Source organism: Bombus huntii, unplaced genomic scaffold (assembly GCF_024542735.1).
Source record: "Bombus huntii isolate Logan2020A unplaced genomic scaffold, iyBomHunt1.1 ctg00000085.1, whole genome shotgun sequence".
NCBI lineage: Eukaryota > Metazoa > Arthropoda > Insecta > Hymenoptera > Apidae > Bombus > Bombus huntii.
This window is the reverse complement of record NW_026099340.1, coordinates 189,403-206,998: the sequence shown is the minus strand read 5'-3', so window position 1 is coordinate 206,998 and position 17,596 is coordinate 189,403. Positions and strand designations below refer to the sequence as shown.

Genomic DNA, 17,596 nt, shown 5'->3' with positions numbered 1-17,596 from the left:
GATTAATCAATTTTTCAATTTTTGTTGATATAAGTATTTACAGAAGAAAGAAATAACAATGAATGTACAATTTTAATTTAAATTTTGAAACCGGTCATTTGACCGGCCCTGGTAAGGTTAGTGTTAACACATAGGTTTCTGTCTCTTCTCTCTGTTTAATTTTTCTTATTTTTCTTTGGTTGCTGTTTCGAAACTTATTGCTAAAAGAAAAGAGAATACTTGATGTGACGCGACGAACGTTGCAAATCCATGGCTTCCATGTATTAACATTTTTCTATATAACGAATATGACGATAAATGCAGCGAACGAATGTATTTAAGGAAGAAAATAAAGTTAATGTAAATCATCGATGGCAAAAACATTTTCAGTGTTCAAACATTCGTGATATTGAAGAGTTTTCTTCCCGACGAATATAGTTATGTACACTTCCCAGTGAAAGAGGTATTTAAATATTGTCCGAGTTCTTTCCCCCAGTTTGTTCCAGTTTCTTTTCCAACAAAATGCATAATTTTATATACGTATGTAAGTACACGCGAAGCAAATGAGGGTATGTATTTACTTTTCTTTGTTTCGTGTTTCGCTTGTGAAATGGGATGCAATGAAATTACGTATGTAATGATTAAGTTGCACGGATGGCGAACGTTGCAGAGATCGTATACAAAATTTTTATCGGTAAAGAAAAAGAAATTGATAGGATTTTGATAATCCGGGCAGTAGAGTAATTAAATTACTGTATGAGATGAAGCAATTGATAATTTGTTGGGACCGTTGAAATTACAGGTATTTTGCTATCCGTTGACTGAGAATGAACGTAATATTCGGATATGTATCTATCTGTACTCGATATCTGTTTATCGAACGTAACAATTGAGTCAATCGCAATTTTCATAGGGTATGATAATGAAGATTCGATTACTTTATACTGTAACATTTATTCCGTGAATAATGCCCGATTAATGACATTTGTTAGGCATAATGGCCGTATAATTATAACTGATCCGTTAATTTGTCAGCGAAAAAAGGAAACAAGAGATACATAATTGATTGTATAAATGAAACAAGCAAGCGTACGGTTTCTTATTAGTTTGATAGTGCAATGTATGTATATTAGGTGTGTACGATAATTTTATATACCCACTCGTGTCGTAATGGCCGATTTCTCTCCAGGAAATTGGCAAAAATTATCGACGAATGCAGAACTCTGTATAAAAGATGTAGAATGATGCAAGGGAATCCTGTAAATATTTGTGAATACATATATTGTAGTCAGTATCAGGAAGAAATAAAGATAGAGACATACTTCGTATGTCCCATATGAAGCTGTACGATATAGATTATTTCGTTACCTCTTTCCTTTTGTCTTCTTGCTGTATTCACCTAATTAGGTTACAATTACGTTACGACTGCTAGTCGAATATAAGGGAAAGAAGGATAATAGAAGGTGATCAATTTTTGTGCAGCTCAGGCAACAAAAATATTTATAGGACATCATTCTAGGGTTCCAAGGAATTATAAAAACACAATTTTTTACCGGCAATATGATGGGAAAATTGTAAAAAAGCAGTTGAAGTATGAAGGTAACGGAGCGAAAAATTGGTAACTGTTAATTTCGATTATAATTTTGTAACAAATGGATGAAATTAAAAAATTTTAATGCTATTTTGTAAATAAAAAGTTGATCTTTATATCATACGTTGAAAATAACTGGCAATAATATCTTTCAACATTAAATTTATTCGGAGGAATATGTTCGTAATTGTACTATGATTTACCTAGTAAAGGAAACTGTATTGTATTAACTCCTTCCGGTCGTAATTGCGTAAGATATAGGCCTCTCGTATCACTAAACAATATTTTGTCAAAATAGATAATATAGAATATTAGTAATAGAAGAGAATAGTAGCAAAATAGTAAGTAGGATAGTTATAAAACTAAGAATGACAGAAATTCACTAAACAAAACTGAAACACGGAGAAAAACCAATTTTTCCACTTCGAGATACTATCTCTTCCTGCTAATCATTTGTTTCTTGTCTAATTCACAAGATAAATATGTGTGCCTTTTGCATTGTGACAATATTTAATGTCAATTAAATTGTTTATTTTGTTTATCTATTTATTTTATGTTACACATCTGATTAGGATATCTGTAATTATAAAAAATTGCGAAATTGTAGAAAAGTTACTTCCTTCCCGATTTAGACTTTTCAATATGTTGTAAACTTAACATTTTGAACAATCTTTTCATTTTGGTACATGTAACTGATATGAATCGGTCGGCCATAGCATTCGAGATATTTGCAACAAACTATGGATACCACTACAGTGAATTCTGCCTATAATTATGCGTCCGTGGCAGCGTTTGTAACAGCTTCTGTTTACTTATACAAACGAAAGTAGGGCGAGGTTGGATAAAGCTCCGTACGCAACTACAAATGCGAGATTGTAATAAATACCTGTTATAATTCAATTAAAAATGAATATCATCAATGAAAGTATTGGGAGTTAGGTCTTTTCAATCCAGCGGAGGCGACCAACAATGCTTGTATGGAACAATAACAATTCTCCTATTTCATGAAATAACATTAATTATTCAGCTGCCTGGCATTTTTCTAATTAATTTGTCAATATCTTACAAGAGCGCTGACAGCCGTCCCGCGGATTAAAAAATCCAATTGAAACCCAAACCCAATACATTGATGATATAATTTGATTTAATTGAGTTATAATGGACATTCTTGCAGTCTCGCATATGCAGTTGTGTACGGAGCTTTAAGCACGCACAACCTTCATTGTTGTCGTACATATCATAAACAAAAAATAGGTAATCGGTAACCAATACTAACGTGTGTGCTGTCACAAACACACAACTACATGTAAAATTCACTGTAGTGAATTGTAGAAACGACCGACCAAGTGTTACATGTATAGGAAACAGTTGTTCAAAATGTTGATTTCCACAAAATATCCAAAAATCATTGAAACCAGAGAAGAAGTAACTTCTCAATAGTTTCATCTAAAAAAACTGATGTGTAACTTAAATCTATTCCTTAGAAACAGAAAGGAATTTTTGTGCTATATTTTATCAATCTATTGATACCAGTATTAAAGTAATGAGATATAACTGAACACCGAGAGAATGTCCGATGCCTGATGGTGAGTAACGAACAACTGAGAATGTATTTGGAACTTTCAGATGCGTAATAGTAATTTTATTCGTTTAGCTTTCGCTTACATATATATATGTAAACATTAAGCGTATATCAATGCGGTGTGAGATTGGTGAACAGCAGAGAATAAAACAAGTAAAAATAAAACGGAAAAATAAAATCGTAGTAGCTGATCAGGTTTATTCATATGTATCAGAAATGAAGCGAAACGAAATCAAATGGAAGAAAATATGCGTAAGGTACGTATCAATTTTATATTCCATATTACATTTATTCCACAGAGATATTTATCGAGAAAAGGAACGTACTTCTTGAAGTAACAGAGAAAAATGATAGATATCGTTTTCATTTGAATTTAATGAAATATTTTTATACGCGCTTTCTGGGTTTTACATTCTGTTTGGTATGCTTCTGTCGATAGATCGATACAGTCCAGCAATTTGATATCGGATACACATGTGAAATACGTGCTCGTAAAGCAAAGCAAGACAAGCAACACGAATCTTTGGAGGCGAAGAAAATTCCGTGGACGTTCACAGAAAGCGGAAACTAAACTTTGCGGATACAAATACTACTACGGAAGTGACACTTTTAAATAAAACGAAACGAAATTAATTCTCTGCCAATGTTATTCTCCTTTATAACACGAAGCGATTTAAATTGAAGCAATCTATTGATCGAGAACAAATTTCAACATGAAACATCTTGCATATTTCCACGAATGTTTTACATTGATATAATACATTGTATTCGAAACCAAAATGAAATTTTTAATGTGAAAGAGTTATTTGTTTCTTAGATTAATGGAAAATTTCTTAAGTGTTTTTCTTTTTTTTTGTTAATCTACTAATAAATTAAACCACTGAATAAATTAAATATGGCAAAACTGCAGAAAAGTTAGCTCCACTCCGACTTCAATAATTTTCAAATACGTTGTAAAGCTTAATATTTTGATCGACTTTTTCCTATGCATATAACTGGCGATCGGACTTAGTTTCCGAGATATTTGCAAAAAAATTGTCAGTGCCACTATAATGAATTCTGCTTACAACTGTGCGTCTGTGGCAGCGTATGCGTCAGTTTGGTAGCCGGCGGTATTACAGTGGCGACATACGCTACCACGGACGTACAATTATGGGCAGAATTCACTATAGTAATACCGACAGTATTTTGTGGCTATCTCGGAAACTAAAGCCGATCGTCGGTCACATGTCTAAGGAGAAAAAGTTGTTCAATAATGTTGATTTTTATAACGTAATTCAAAATCGGCGAAATTTGAGAAAAGATAGCTTTTCTGCAATTTCATCTTAAACATTTTACTTATTTACTTCTTATAAACTTGGAAATTATTGGGTCTGCGCATTTCCTCCGTGTTCTTCGTACAAATAAAACAGTTCTTAACCAAGAAATTTTCCTAGAAATCAAGAGAACTACACATCCCAGAAAGCCCTGTCAGCAATTCCATTGGCTTTTAAAGATGTTTGTAGGGATAGATGTTTGTAGATTAATTTCAAGAAATAAAGGAACCACAGGTTTAAACTAGAAATTAATTAATATAAAATTATAAACAGAAATGCACTGTATTTGACATCCACACTTTTACAATCATACGTCCTATTATCACGTGGCTAGAGGAGTGACACAGCTATTTATACGAGAAAAGTAAATTTTTTAGAAAATCGGTTTGAGGTAGAATGTTTCGGGTATTAGAAGAAAGGAAAAGCAAATAGAAGGAAAATCAAAGTTCGGATGTAAAATCAAAATACAACAGTGAAGCAAGGAAACTGTGATTGTGCAGTTGAAACGATATGTTCCGATTGGCATGAAATTGATTCCAGAGAAGAGATTCAAACAAAAATATCTGCGGTTCGATACGCATAGATATTGTAAGATTCGGAAATTGAATGTTATTTAATAGGCCTACTGAGAAATTTTATCTGGAGAAGGGGAAGAACATCCGGTTACGCATTATGCATGAAATGGAAAGGCGTAAGGAGGTTCCACGAGGTGGAAGGAAAAATTCGTTCAATATTATTTTAAACTTCTCTGAAACACGGTCGAAGGATATGCTGGGTCTTTCACGCACGTGCAACGTGGCGTAACAGTCAAACACTTGGCACCAGCCGGCACCGGATATGTGACATGAATATTTGTTTCTAATAAAATATGCCGAGTCGGCGGGCGCGTCCATTTGACGTACTTTTCGTCGTGCTTACGTTAAAACTATTAGGCAAGTAAAGAAGGAGAAGAAGGAGAAGAGAGAGAACATAGAAAAAAAAGAAATTTTATCTCACTATGGATTTTTTTCGTCACTTATTTTACAATTTATATGGTGAAATTTGAAAATTCTGTTGCTTCCTATTAGCGTGTTCATGGAGTAGGACGTGTGTGATACTGATTCATATATTTTCTTGAAAAGTAAAATTCTGTTCATCGGCAGTGTTGGATACTTTTGGAAGTAACGAACTTCGAAATCTGTTCATTCAGAAGGAGGAAAAACATGAACACGTGAATCTTTATTAATAAAGCTTATAGCAGAAATGACGAGGGAAGGAATTTTTCAGTTAGAATATTTAAATTCAAAGGGGAATAAACAGCATAGGTAGTTTTTCAAATTTTTAGTTTGTTTCATATTCACAATCGATGAAAACGTGATATGTGTGTGGCGGATCGGTACCAACAGGACGCCGACAGGTCGAGGCATCAACGCGGTCGTAACACCTCCCGGGCGATCCGCGGGTACCAACCGCCAACACCAGAGGGCTACTACGACGACAACAAGTCTGTCCGTCTCGCTAGCGGTCGAATATACGGTGTCAGGATACAAATACCGCACCTAGCGAGACTCCCTCTACGTCTAAGGCAGGGACTACTGGGCATAGCCTTACTGACGAGTCCACCGGTAGTCCCGGGACGAAACGCACGTTCTCTTTTCACCTGACAGCAACAACACCTCCTACACAAATTTGGTATTTCCAAAAATTAATTTAATAAGATGTCATGTAACGGTACTGGCGGGAAAACCCGCCTTCTTTTCTGAAAAATACACAACGCTTCGCGTCAGTTTAGATATGTGGCGACTATCAACACGTGCAATAATGTGCAATAACGTGCATATTATTACATATGCAAATACCAGGGAGCTAGTCAAAAAACACTAATTGGCTATTACTCTGTTACCTACGTTCAAAGCACTTCAGGCGAATTCTGGAGACACAAGTTGGAATTTAATTAGTGGTCGAATTAAATTATATTAGTTAACGGAACGGTTTAACATTATTCATAGACTAATTGTTCTAGGCGAAATAGATTACTTTGTCTTAATAGAGATTTAATCTCCATAAGAATTTATGAACTCCAATTTTTTCATTTTTCACTACTTAAATACATGCATCTAAAAATATGGAAATAGGAAATAATAATTTTATCTGAGCAAATGAGACCAAGAGCTATTGAAAATTGTTACTATCATGCTTATTTGAATAATCAGCGTCCAATTATACATTTACGAGAAATCAATATTTGATAATCAGAGCATAATTATTAGTTTATAGTCGTTATTTTATCTCTGATCCTTCCATAATATTTGTAACGTCAAGAGTCAAACGAGTTGTTTATCAGAGAAATGAAATACTTCGGCAAACAGCTATTTTTCTAAAAATTACATTAATTGTATTATTGAAACTAATACCGACATTATAATCCATTAAAAGAATTTGATAGCATTGGAATTGATTTATTAATAATACGAAAGAGCATTCAAAATAAAAGTTCGTTATTTTGGTATTTATCGCTATTACAATTTTACTATTATATATTTCTTTAACTGTTTCATATCAATCTTTTAAACATTCTACTTACCTGTAATGAAATTTCAAAATTTAAATTATTACTTGAAAAAAAAATTGTTTAAATACATTTTGTTACATATTATGTATTAGTTAATCCATTTCATAATCAATACAAATTCATCGTAAATGAAACGTGTAGATTTTTGGTAGACGTAGAAAATTATCATTTTCGACGTATAATTTGGGATAAATACCAGAAGAATTCCCATTTGGAAATTCAATCTCATTTACTCTGAATTCCATCTCCGATGTAAAATCGGTTTGTTCGTGTGTTGGTCGAACAGCAGATACGCAAATGCCTTGCTCTTGTTCCAACTTTGATTAATCTGTCAAAAAGTCACATCTATTTCAAAGATATTCCGACGATAATTTGAAAGGGGATTGACTGTGCAGGCTCATTAGTAATTCACATCCTTCAGGCAAATTTGATAAGAAGAAGAGTGTTTTATTAAAGGAGTACCGATAATCTTATCCTCCCACTAACTATTATTACAGCAGTTTCAAGTACAATTATCTTGATTATTTTTATTCGCAATTAAATTGCTACTTTAAGATTTCTCTTTCATAACTAAATATATACAACTATCATAATTGTTAAAACTAATTAAATAATTACACAATTTCTACCTAAAATTTGATGGACTCATTATCTAGTTTATGAATATTTGTATGTATTTACATATTATAATACCCATAAACATTATAATAGTACGAATTTGTCATATTTTATGTTATATTTAATATGTTAGTTTAGCTAGCAAGTAATATACAAATCAGGACATTTAACAAAAGTGAACTTGTCACTTTTTCTTGCGATAATCATATATCTGGTTTATATCATCTATGTTATATAATAAATCGGAAAACGAGTTGATCGTTTTACAATGATTCGTTGCTGCTTGTACAAATGAAATAGTAAAAGATCGGAAGTAGTCTAAGAAAAAATGTAGTATATAGACGACCGACATATACTACGACATTTTAAACTGCACCAAATTAATCAGTAATATACATAGAGCACGTAGGATAAGGATACGTATTATCCTCTTGTTTAACGATGAACGTAATAGTAGGATTGACGGATGGTAAATGACAGTAAAGGATTGCTGTTCATTTTGTATTATTCACTTTGTTTGACACTTAGGAAAGTCCTTTTCCATTTCTGAATTTGAATAACTCCAGCGATACGGAAAGCAAGGACAGCAGGACGCAACTATACTTATCAAGCGAATATTTCATGTAAAAAGGAACTTATCCGACGTTCGGTTATGTAATGCAAGGGAACGTGGCTCTTCACGATAAAAGATAAAATCAGCGTTTCACCGATAAACGATGAATTTATAGATGTTTGAATGAATTTATAATTTATAGACGTTTGAAATATCAAGAAATAATTCTAGTGATAATTTTGTTTTATTTTAATTGCAGATTAAATTAAAATAAAATAGAATTAAAATTAATTATACAAATCGTTGTATAAATATGTGTCGATAATACTAGGTTAGATATATAGAATTTAATGTATATACGAGAAAAGGCAAGATTTCATACGAATATTTCATACATAGCATATATGGAATTTATTCTTTTACATATATTCTTATTTATATTCTTAAAGTATAAGTATCTTTTGGTATACAAGAAATATCGCATAAATATTATCCTCATCTTTAAACAAACATTATGTTGTGAAAGTATTATTAGGACATAAACATATATACGTGTATAATTTGATGGAAATAGTACTTTATAAGCATAACTCTATAAATTGGAAGAACTTAAGTAAGGTTATACGCTTATATATGGAAACATTCAGTAATCCTTGAAAGTGAAACATATTATGTTTGCCTAAATTAGGAACCGGAAATTAAAATCTGGAACAATAGATAATTCATAGAAATTCAATCTACTATTTGGTGGACTTATGTTACGTCCTCGCCGGTTTGGATGATTTTTAGATATGCGTAGAAATCGATATTTTGAGCAACTTTTCCCTATATATATAACCGGCGGTCTCGTTTAGTTCTCGAGATATTTGCAGGAAACTGTGACAGAATATGCATCGGTATTGTTTGTTGGCCATCGCATGGCGGCCACGATATATGTTTATAGTTTATATAAAGATTAGAATTTGATTTAGATTAAGTTTAGGCGTCCTTTAGGCTCGATACAGACGAGCGATATTTTATCGTATCGCATCGTTGCCATGCCGCTGTAAGAACAGAGAAACAATGTTCCATTGTCTCACAAAAGAAAAATAAATGTGTATGTATTTCCTTGTTCGACCAACCCGCTACCGCTGCGGCGATTTGCCTCAAATCGCTCGTCTGCATCAGGTCTTAATGTCATTCGACTGCACCGAGTCTTAATTCGATCGTCGTAAGCGTGAGCACCTCGGAAACCAAGTGAGACCGTTGGTCATATGTGTAGTATCGTGGACGAAAGGCCTAAGAAATATCGGGCGAACTATGAACAATGTCGCGAGAGCCGAGGCGCCGTCGGGCCCATCAATGTGTCATCGGTCTTTTCAAGTGCATAGTTTCGTGGAAAAGACCTACGTGACCCTGGCTACGAGCGTCTGCAGAACACGTGTGCGGTGGGCCTAGAAAAAAGGCAATAGAATGCGACAACGGCCAGGGTGTTAGTCGAGAAGCAGAGCGTTAGTCGAAAAGCAGAGAGTGTGAGTCGAGGAGCCGAGCGCGAGTTGAGCGGAGACGGAGGTTGCGAGTGGCGTTGCCGAGAGAGTGTGGATTGCGCTGTTTTCTGTACGTTTGGTATGAGTAGTTCAGGTTAATCAACAATCGTCTTTTTCTGTCTGATTAACATCTCTATTGTCCACTCTTTGTAAACACATTATATTACGATATTACATATGTATACGAAAAAGTTGTTCAAAATGTGAATTTCTACAACATATCCAAAATTTATCTAACTCGTTGAGGGCGTAACATATTCTCAATATTTTATGTCGGAATTGAAATTTTCATGTTTGTTAAAGAATAGAAATTATTAATGAAAAATGAGATAAATCGTTCCTGCATGGTTGATGAATAAATACATGTTTTGTATTTCGTTTCTCAACACTACGAAAAATTATGCACGAAAACTGCGTTATGCTCGATGTAAATAAAAACTCGTTCGCGAAAACGCAGATTGAGAACCAAACAAATACGTGACCGTTTTATTTTCAATCTTCAAACGTTTTTTGCAGCGACGTGATTTATACGAAAAAAGTCTGCTGCAGTGATAAAGCGCCGTAAATTTGACTGGCTGGCTGAATTTAACGTCTTCCCCAGCGAGTAAAAGCCAGCACAGGCTCGGTGATAAGACGATTCCTCGTCTGGTTTGTGCGTTGAGGAAAGTAATCCTGAGTTATGCGATATTTCTGCACCTCGAAACATGTCTCAGCATGGCCCGGGCCTGGCCTACATTTTCAATGCAACCATTCTGCGAGGATAACGCTTGCGAATGAATAATTTGATACTCATAATTCGATCTGAATAGAAAGGGAATAGAAGAAGCATGATGCGATTATTAAACAAAATAGTACCGAAATAAATATACCGTTATCACATTACTTTGATCGTTATTTATATTCTGTAGTTAAATTTTACTTTTTTTCTGTTGTTACATTTAGGTATAACTTCAATTAAAGATTTCCATACTTTGCTTGACAAAAGGTTCTTACATATGTACATAATATTACATGTTGAAATGTCGTATATTTTAACTGCCGATAGAAAATTTGTTTAAAATATTTATTCAAAATATTATGGAATTTGTTGACAGGTAGGAAATTTAATATTGGCGATCGGGCAGTTACATATGGAGACACTGGAAAAATATCTAAATAATAAAAATGGAAAGTTCAGAAGGAATAACGGTTAACAACAAGCAGGTGGAAAACACACGTAACAATAGATATTATGTACAATATATCGATAAAAAAGTGAGTTAAAACAATTAACTAATTTCTTGTGAAGAAGAAAGAAAAAGAGGAACAAAATATTAACGATCATACAAATACTTCTTGTTATTTGGAAGAATGAAATATTCTGGAGGTATTTTAGTGAGAAAATAATGGAAAATATATAATAAATCCGTTTTATACTGCGATGGAAATTTTCTCAGATATATTAACGGGGCGGTAGGACGCGTATAAATGAGTGATGTTAGTTGAATTTATTACGTAAATGCAAAAAGCAGTGTAAAATAAAATTTTGTTGCGCGAGATCGAAGCTCGATCTACATTTATGGAAAAATGCATTTTCTATAGTCCATACTATGATGGCAGAATATTTAATACACATTCCTATTCAACGTTTTCGCAACTCGCAACAAAATGTTGGACCACGTATACAGTAACATAAATCCAAATAAAAATTACCAAATATTTCACCAAGATACCACACCGAGTCGTAAAAGTTCTGAATTGTATTGTGACATCCAATGTTACAAAGATGTTGAAGATAAAAAATATACAACATAACTATACAACATAAATATACAACATAATACATAATAAAAAATATAAACATTATCTAAAATCGAACTTGTTCGTTTCACATAACAAATACATATATATACATAAGGGGTGCGGAAGAAATATTTTATTTGGAAAAAATATGGGGTAATTATATATAAATGAAATATTTATGTTGATGATGACGACGTTGAAATATGTTATCGGGTGCGGAATTCTGAACAGCTTTTCCCTATATATATATATATATATATATATATATATATATATATATATATATATATATATATATATATATATATATATGATACCGTCGCTCGGCCTTAATTTTCGAGATATTCACAAAAATATTATATTTATATTCGAAATTATATATACATCATATCTTTAACGTTTGGGACATTTGTATCAACTTGTGTCAACTTTGCGTTAGGTATACGGGAATAGAGATTAGTTATGAAATTAAGTCAGATTTGAGTTACAGAAGAAATTTTACTTATCAATTATCATTAAATCCGAAAAATGAACTGTTACATTGAGAAATGAGCGTATTCAAGTATCATAATATTATAGGATTTACAGGAGTACAGAATATGCTAATAGCGGTTTCTTGACAAGTGGATACGTAAAAGAGACACGAGGATCACTTTTGTTTTTTTTTAATGGAATCGTGCGTTCTTTAAAATACATTAGTCGATCCATCTCTGTATTCTCTACAAGAAAGTATTAACCTATGTATGCCGAAAAACTACTAGTTTAGCAGATATTTTGACTTTAATTTGTCATTTTTAATATGTGGGTGACAACGTAAACACAAGAACACCGCTTCGTGTTTTTCCCTGTCTTTCATATTTCTTCAATTTTTCGATTCTGATCGATTAGAGAAAAATAAAGTGATACCATTTGCTACAAATTCTCAACATCAATCTTCCTCTTGGAAACTATTCCGAAATAGAGCCAAAATTCATTTTCCGAACACAGTCAAAAGCAGACGTTTTCTACGAAGGGAAATAAAAGATCTAAGATTGTCCATGAAATGGAAACGAATCCCGTAATACTCGGAGGACCAAAGGAGGGACGACACGGTCGAACAATTGGTGGACTCGGAACTGCTAAGGGAAGTGGACGAGAAACGCAAGGAATCAGCGCAGCAGCGAGCGGGCTGCGTTTAATGAAAGAAGCGCGTTAATTAACAGTCGCTCCCGATCACGATATAGAGGCCGTACTATAAAGATAACAGTATATGCCAGTGCAAGGAGGTGCTTCTCTCTCTCTCTTTCTCTTTCTCTGTGCTGGGTAAATGGGAAGCAACTATGCAAGCTTGTTGTTGAAGTAGTCACGGCACCATATCCAACGACAAAGTCCTGCGACACCATCGGGTCTGGGATGTCGGTTGTTGTTGTTATCTCGAGCTGTTTCCTGGTAATTGTCTTCCCTCTTAGTGGTACGAACCGCGGTGGCTTGTTATCTAGTGAATAATTCAATAAACTGCCGCATGGAGTTTGTAAAGCGAAAATTTCATGGTTTAAGGGTGAAAAACAATGAGACCATCCTTTCAAAGACGTGGACGTCATTAAATCCTGGATCAAACCCTGAGCCACAAACTTAAACACGTTTTACGACTAACTTTCTGTTATCCGTTTATTCCAATTTTCTTTCAACGTTCACCTACTCGTCGTATTTCTTCTTTGCTCTATGGTTTGTTTTCGATTACTGCGTTTAGACTTCGAGCGCGATCCAGGCTTAGCTTCTCACACGATCAAGTCTCAGATATTTTTATGTTCCAAAACTGTGTGAATCCCATACAGTGTGATTTTTTGTAGATCGAGATTGTACTTTCAGGGAAATTATATACACATATATATGTATATTGTAAAGTTTAATGAATAAAAGCATTAACACAGACTAAGACTTGACCTTTTTTCTGCAAAATTCTCTATCAACTCCTAGTAATCGCAATTCTGTTTTTGTTTAGCGTAAATTTCGAGTATAATCGACATCTGCTGCAATACATTGTAAGCTGGGGTTGAAAAGAGATGTATATCTAAAAAACTAAAGCGTTTATTTTCAATAGGTAAATGATGGGAAGATATACTTTTATAGAGAAGTAATACACGAAAAGAAAAAAAAGATCAGGTCCGTAATCGCGACAACTTTATTCGACGAGGGATACACTATATAATCGTTCGTCACTTTGTTGTTTCTTTGTTATTCATACATGCATTTCCCAAGAGTAGAAGAAGGTTTATAATATTAGGTTGCCTCAAACGTTTCTTTCGTTTTATAAGGAAACAATAGATGCACAACATTCTTTGTTTTATATTGTTTTATTAAATTTGGTATGCTCCATTTTATTCTATCGAAATACATGTACTGGATCATACAAAATTCAGTAAAATAATATAAAACAAAAGTGTGCATTCATTATTTCTTCTAAAACATGAGAAACTTTTGTGAAAACCTAGTATATAGTATTACATACCATGTCGCTAGTTGGAGCTAACTAGATATGTATATAGTATGTAGTAATATATAATATATATACACAAAGTTTAGCATGTAACTGAAACCACTTCGGTTACTGCGCAAGTAATGATTTTAATGAAACATGCGTCAAATAAAAATTGGCTGGTTTCGAGAGAAACATAATTTAGCGTTTTTAAAAGAGGATGAGCAGAGGATATATAGAGATCAAGTTTATCTTTTTAAAAGAAACTACAATATATATCCTTTTGCACATATCAACTTTTCGGAACATTCTATGTCGATAAGTAATAAGGTACAATATCAAAAAGATCAATAACTCTCGAGATATTTTAAATTGAAAAGTAAGATACTTCATATAAAAATTTGAAATATCTTATGAATTATTGATTTTGTTGACGTTGCATCTTTATGCTTTGTAAGACAGAATGTTTCGAGGAACAGATCTGTCATAGAAAATAACAAAAGATTTGTGTGAAAAAAGTTAATTTGTTCAATTTTTTATAAAAAGGATGAAGTTTCTGCTTTTTTAAGAGATCGGTATATTTATTATTATGCAACAACCCTTTTGAATATTTTGCATAATTTATTGTTTCGGTACAATGTCAATAAAATTCATAATTCCTGAGATATTTCAGATTTTTATATACAATATTTCACTTTTTAGTTTAAAATATCTTACGAGTTGTTGATTTCTTTAATAATATACCTGAATACCTTTTGACGTAAAATGTTCGGAAGAATCGATATATATGTCGGAGATGAAAGGAAAACCGGAGCCTTCCCTTTGCAATTTTGAGAAAGTCTTCTAAAGCTTTAGCCTAGATTTTATCATAGCTGTAATTAAGCAATTGTTGTCATTTGTAATTGTTTGATATTTGTGATAGCGAAAGTGGGTTCGAGGTGACAACTGGTCGCCGAACGTAGCCACGGTCACGGGATAAACGTTTTGCCCGACGAAGGTGTGGATCGGTTGTATTGTTCTCCTTAGAAATCGCATAGAATTGTACTTTGGAGATGTCGATATAATGGGACACACGTTGTATTAGGAATCAAACTCCAGACAGAAACCGCCTAGCAACGGCGTTTGGATCTTTCTCGGTGCTTCCAAAGAGTATACAACAAACTTTTGGCAGAAACTGCCTAGCAACGGCGATTGGAACCTTCTCGATGCCTCCAGCGAGCATATAACAAACAAATGCAGTCGTATAGCGAAAAAAGATTTTCATCAGATATTTATTCGTGTGATCGCCTTGGAAAGTGATACATCGAGCAGTTTATCGAGTGTCTCAGCAATCGTATTTTTGTGTTTAAAATTATTCTACACATAGAAAAGAGTTATCCCGTTGACCGTGGATTCGTTTGAACCCAGGAACCTTGTTAATAGTGTTAATTAAATTCATTATTCGTAAAACCTATTAATCGTTAATCTCATTATTCGTTAAATTTATTATTCGTAAAACATATTATTCGTTACTCTTATTATTCGTTAAACTTATTATTCTTTAATCTAATCATTAGTTAAACTTATCGTTTGTTAATCTTATCATTCATTAAACTCAATATTCATAATATTTTGTAAAATCTTGTATATTCGCGTAAATATAATCTCTGTCTCGTAAAACGATGGCTAACTCAAACGAAGAGTCGTTACGTGCCTTAAATTCTAATGTTAACCCGACATATATAAAAAAGAGATTGTAGTTCCATTTAAAAAAGCAAATGCAATCTACAAAAGAATCTACAAATCCTGTAAAAGAAGATAATTATGTCTCCTTAGAAACCATTCAACTTCTATCTGAAACATATTTCAGTAATATCATTACTTATGCAATAATTAAAGTGGTTCCAGTTACATACTTTGCTCTGTACAAGGTTTAAAAAAATTATTTGTCGTGGCTTTGGTAGACGATTTGGTAGAGCTACGGATCGGTGGAGATCTGTTTAAAAAAGTGGAACGCAAAATTGTCCTCGAGCCCTATACGCCCAAATTTTGGCAATTGAGATGATTACTGCTACAAGAACTGCTCTTATCCTAAAAGGTGGTTTGCCTTCTAACTTCCTTAACATCCAGCGACAAAATTTTTCTCGAACAACATAATATATCTTATGAAGTTCTTGCATGAACGTAAGGATGTAGACCTTCACGTATTATTCTTTTCACTGCTTCGTGTGAAATCCCTACTAATCTCGGATAAGCTATTTTTTGTAAACATACCAATAGGTACACATGTGACACGAACAATAACTTGCTCTTTTTCTCGCCAAAGGATACGAGGGCCGTCAAGTGAGAAATTGGTGTAACAATAGTGGATTGTCGAACTTTTTGGAAATCATAACTATGTAAAACTACTCCTCGGGGCTGCGATCTTCCATTAATTCTTGCCGATTGTATATACATGTCGGAGATGAAAGTACATCGGGATTTCCCGTCCGGAATGTTGGGAAAACCCCCAATACCTTAGTCCAGACTTTTATTATAGCTACACTTAAGTAATAAAAATGAGAAATAGTTCTAATGTTCCAATCTGGCTTTATGACGATGGGTTCATGTTCAAGGTGACATAGCGGGTCACTAGAGGGTCACGGTCACGGGAGGGACGTGTACTTGACAGAGGTATGGAATGATTATATGGCTCTCCTTAAAAACAAAGATTAACCCGAGAAGTGGGGACAGAAATATATAAGGGCAGTTTCATTTGGATTACGGGTTAGTTCGATAGTCGTTGGACGAATTGCTGATTGAGTTATCGAGAAAGTTACCCAAATCGTGTATTACGTTTGCACTCGTTATACCGTGGACCGTGGATTCGTTATCGAACCTGAATTCGTTGTCACCATCTTCTCGACCATTCTATTGCCGCTATTACTCATAGCCTCTTGTAGTGTCCACATGTAGCGATAAACATTAGCTACATTCGCGACGGTAAAGTAAGTAAAGGCTCATCGAACGCCCCAAAATTCCAACTTGACTCCGACATCAGAAGTGGGATCAGTGCCGATTATAACACTACAAGAGCTACGACCATCGTACGCGAGTTAAGTTAGGTTAAGTTAAGTTCGGTCGCTAGTGCAAAAATCGAGTGTGGAACCTAACAATTTTCGCCACCGCGTTTTAACCCTGAAACTGCGAGTTTCGATTCCGCTGCATGATGCGCAGCTGTCAATTTGATTATGGAGAAAAATCCTTACAAAGCAATACCCTGAATATAATCTCAATGATGAGCGTCGAATCGACTTCTACGTAGTGGGAGCATCAATTGGTGGATCAAGTCATCCGGTTGAGTCGTTTCCATTTTACCCCGATTTTGGAGCCGAGTGTTCACTAATTAAAGAATCCGTAGTCTTGACATTTTCTGGCAAAAGAACATTTTGTGTATTTGTACATCTCAACTCTTCAGTTCGCTGTTGAGTGCCGAAGCGTGCAGACTAGTGTCTCTAGTGCCCAGTGAAGTTCGAAAACGACACATGTCAACCGTCGAAAGTGAACACAGCCAAGTGTTTCCTACTCTTTAGGGAGAAGAAAATCCCACGCACCCAAGCCCAACCTGAATACTAGCCTCATAGCCTCACGACTAGCTATTCATTTTGAATTAACTAGCTCGATG

General features: G+C 34.1%; 2 protein-coding genes across 2 annotated transcripts in view; both read left to right on the top strand.

The window, feature by feature from the left end:
* LOC126876605 (lachesin-like) overlaps positions 1-17,596 on the top strand; it is an 89,203-nt gene that overhangs the window by 70,392 nt on the left and 1,215 nt on the right. The window lies entirely within an intron of this gene.
* Positions 9,447-17,596, top strand: part of LOC126876600 (uncharacterized) — a 177,374-nt gene continuing 169,224 nt past the window's right edge. The window contains exon 1 of the mRNA XM_050639513.1: positions 9,447-9,559. The gene's annotated coding sequence lies outside the window, so the exon portion shown is untranslated. The remainder of the gene's footprint in view (positions 9,560-17,596) is intronic.